At 43.5% G+C, this 4,483-nt stretch overlaps 1 pseudogene; it reads left to right on the forward strand.

Moving 5' to 3' along the window:
• The first annotated feature begins 2,239 nt into the window (after positions 1 to 2,239).
• LOC120839017 lies at positions 2,240 to 3,635 on the forward strand (annotated as a pseudogene).
• Positions 3,636 to 4,483: the final 848 nt, after the last annotated feature.

The raw sequence follows: 4,483 nt of genomic DNA on the forward strand, positions 1-4,483 counted from the left end.
ATGCTTTCCAGCCTGATTTCCATCCATATTTTTGCCTGCAACATTCTAAATGCGCGGTCGTCCAGATTTTCGTTACTGGTGCAAATTGCAAGAATAAAACATTCTCTAGCTAGTGCTGCGTGTCTTGGTCGTCTCGGTTCTTTGATGGTCTATACCAAAATGTAATCGAAAAAAAGCTGCTTGAAGCCCTGTACTTTTTCACCTATTACGTCGAAGCTGATTAAAATTTTTTGTGATTATATTTTTATTACGCTACTAGAGCTTGCACGCTACCTCCCGAGTGTGCGATGCAAAAATTAAAATGAAATACCCAGAAACCTGTTGCAGGTGTCCTGAAGTCGTTGACGCAAATTTTAAGGAATCTCTTTGGAAACGTATTTGGAGGAGACCAAGTACATTTGGTTGTATTTTGCACTTAAATGCTTTTTGGGAAATGTGATTAGATTTGTAGTTAAATACATTTTTAGCGAAGTATTTTGTATTTGTATTTTTATGCATATTTGCATGTATTTTGCCAATCCCTGTTAGGGCGGATTCTTTATCCGGCTTAGTCTGAAGAGCAGGGACCCCTCTTTGTCTGCCTCTTTTTGTGCCGCTGAACGAGAAAAGGGTGGTGGTAGGCAGCCCGACCTGTTGTGCCTCATCTCTTCAGCTCACAATGCTGGTGCCCTAAAACAGTTTGAAAGCTGTCATGCACCACGCACTGATACTTAGTATACGGTCCCGAATTTCGGCGATAACTCGCAAAGTACGACCTGGTAGTCCGGTGGAAACTTCGTGTGCACCATAACGTCAGAAAACTTTTTTTGTAGCCAGTATTTTGCCCTTTTGACTATTAGAAAGATCATCTGAGAAATGCGGTGAAAAAAGGGGGAAATAAGACACCCATCATCAACCACGCACGGTATGTGTGACGTCATCTATTTATTATCCAACTTCAAACTTTGCATCCCATAGCTATACATTGTTTCTGTGCATTTCTTGGACGTTTTTAAGGAAAATGCGGTAATAATGCTAACAACATATAATTAAAAAAGAAGTTTAAATGAAACATGTATTTTTTCCTATTTTTAACAGCTGCTCTTCTGACCAACGGTATGGCTGAGATGGATGAAGAATCGGCCAACTCCCAGTTCCTTAAGAAAAAAAAAAACGTTTGAGTGACGGAACTGAAACAGAATACATCTCCTCTAGAAAAAGCTTCCGTCGAACACTGAATTTAACTTTCTCCAACGAAAAAGAAATGAGTGACTTTAAGGATTTGTTGAAAACGGCTAAGTACGTGTACGACGGCGACCCATTGGCGTCTGTTATCGCACGAGCTGTGCGGATGTCAGTCCAAGAGGAGAACCAGCGAGCTAAGAAGGCAGCATTATTAATTGAAGAGAAAGCTAGTGAAGACGCATCCCTCGTACTGCGTGACAAGGCAGCCCTCTCCAGGATCATCAATGCTGTCCGAGACCACTCTTGGAGATGTCCAGAAGATCTAGGCGTTGTGAACGTGACTGCTTGGGGATTTGCAGCACGTGTGGAGCGCAAATGTCTAAAGCACACTCTAGTTTTGACACGAGCACAAGTGTTGGAGAGATCCGCGTCGTTGACTGCTTTATTGCAGTCGCGTTTGTGTGCAGCGGCAAGCTCGGAACTCAATTTGAGAAGTTGTGTAAGTTTGGTGCAATTCCGTATTCTCTCCGCTCACTGGAAAAGATTGCCACACACGTTGGAGCGGAAGTGGAGATTTAAAAAAATAATGAATTCCCTAGCGGCAGCGCAGTAAGAGGAAGCCAGGGCAACAGAGCAGCGCGGTTCCTCCCTGACATCACTGCACATTGAAACTGACGCCAGGCACGCCTGCCAAAAAAACTCATTCCATACTGACGTCGTTGCCTTGGGGCAGAAGCACCACAAAGTGGTAGGAATTCTTCACGTGACAAAGAAGAAAGAGCCTTCGTCGCAAAAGCACGAAGCTCTTGGAACTAGACAACTGTACGAATATTTCAGAAAAACGAGTATCATCGTGAATCATCATTCACACGACCGCAACGCAACGGTTAACAAACTAATACGGGAGCAAAACGGAACAACAAACTCCAACGACAGATGGTACGCCGCCAAAGGAACTTTGAAAGGCATGAAAACAATCGCGTTCGGTCCCCCCCGAAAAAAAAGCGAAGGGAGGACGTGAGACGCTGAGCTTTCTGACAAGTGTAAGATAGTCAGAAAGCATGCCTACTTCGCGATGGCGGCATGTGGAGGCAGCGCAACGAAATTGAGGACGGCGCTGTTGAACTGCGTCGACCACTTCTGTGGGCGTCATGGAAACTGCGTGGAGGAATCTCCCTGCAAGACGACAGGATATGTTCCCAGCACGCTGCTGATTAAGGATCCTGTTGCGGAGAAGTTTCTGTCCTCTTGCTTGGGGTCGACTACAATTTTCAAGAATGTCGAAGGCTACATTCAAACAAAAGACACATACATGTTGAATCATTCAACAACGCCATGTTAGTATACTTGGACAAAAGAGTTCATTACTTGGATAACTCGTACAACCTGAGACAAAGTCTGGCAGTTCTGGACTGAAACGAACACGTGGGACGACAATGCACGTCAACCTACATCGTCGAGGACTCCCGTCACGCACTGATCGCCAAGGTGGCAAGAAAAAATACTCCAAGAAGGCGTTCAGGTAGGACCATCCAATAACCCAGTGGTATCTTACGTTGAAATATCTTACCGAGCATTTGTCAAATATTACCAAATTAAGATAATTTGTCACATTCTATATTATACCATATCACAAATAAATAATAAGATTACTCTTGTACTCAATACCTAAGTAACAGAATAGCCATCATAAAGGTAAGCCATATTTGTGTTTGGAGATTTATATTTGTCCTTTGTCCCTATTGTTCCCCTTCTACGGGGATTATTTCCGGCATTCTTGTCCAGCTCGCATGCACCTTTACTTTTAATTGCATTATAATAATTTTTTTTCTATGTATTATTTTTTTAGGACCAGGGAACACTGCCACTCGGTATCTCGTTTTGCACGTAGAGTTTATTAATACAACAACTTTTGCGCAGAGCAAATGTATTTGCAGTTTTTCTGGTAACGCTTCATTTTCTCATTTTCCTTTGACGCCGTAGCTCTGGCTACGGCGTCAAAGGAGATCTAGAGTATCCCAAGACTCAGGGATGTTGTTTATTTTTCACGTAAACAATTAATCACATTTCTTGTAAAGATTATTTAAAAAAAAATGAACGAACAGAATAATGTAAAATTAAATGACTAAAATAATTTTATTGGCTACAGAGTAAGTTGCATATTAAAATCTCTTTTAGATATCAATTTAGCCGTCGTCGTTTAAGACAAACTGATTTAAACATTGAGTACTCATTTCTATAACTTTATCCCAGATAATAAAATTTAATAACACGCGTAATAGAACACGATGTCACCCATATAAAAAACACTTGTAGATTGTGCAATGTATCAATAGTCACGGTTTTTAATAAAATCTCTTCATCTTAGTTTCATTCAGGAGATCCGCCGTCTGATTCTGGAAACTGCAGCCTTGGACGAAACCAAGATCAGTCAAGCAACGGACAAGCCCATCCGCGAAAATGGCTCCTGAACAAAAAGTACGTTTCCCAGAACCTTGATATTTGTAATGGGGGTTGTAAACACTGAGGTAGAGGTGTAATACGCCCGCCACACGGGTAGTGTATTCGAATGACATAAAACAAGTCCGCGAACGAACTCCCGATTCCAATTACGAGCTTCGTATGGTAAACACGCAGGGTCACTGTGGCGCGCAATGTCCTAGTGGCGCGTGCTATTCGGCCGTTTCCTTTAGTGTCATCAGGCTTAAATAAAAATAAATTACCGGCCTGATATGTTGGTATAAGTCAGGGACAACTGCCAATCTTGACTTCATCGAAGGAACTGTTAGTGCTCGTTACGGAAACTAACTGTTCTGACAATATGGACCACCATCGCCATACTATAAAGATAGGATACATTTTAGAGCGCAGCTCTTAGGCGCCCGTTTCCGGCTTGAGCGGCGTCGGCGTCGCCGTCGCCGTCGGCGTAACCAAGGTCACCCCAAGGTCACCTCAAGGTCACGTGACCCCCCAAGGTGACCCCCACGTGACCCCAAGGTCACGTGACCCCGCTTTCTCCCCCGAAGTCACGTGACACCCCCCGAGGTCACGTGACCCCCCAAGGCATATTAAAGAGTGAGGGAAGGAGGAGGAGGAGGAGTCTACCATCCCCTCAGTACCCTTCCCTCCTCCTCCTCAAGAGCTGCGCTCTAATTCGGCGTTACAGGGAGTTGTAAACGGCTTTCACTTTTTTTATTCTTCTGGCTAGGGTGCCTCAATTTCCTTGTGTTTATGGTAATTTAATTCATTTTAGCACTTATACCGACAACACGCGCTCTCGTGAAAAATACAAAAATAGCGGGTTACAATATGCCGTCGT

The sequence above is a fragment of the Ixodes scapularis genome, unplaced genomic scaffold (assembly GCF_016920785.2).
Source record: "Ixodes scapularis isolate PalLabHiFi unplaced genomic scaffold, ASM1692078v2 PGA_scaffold5__190_contigs__length_132052651, whole genome shotgun sequence".
NCBI lineage: Eukaryota > Metazoa > Arthropoda > Arachnida > Ixodida > Ixodidae > Ixodes > Ixodes scapularis.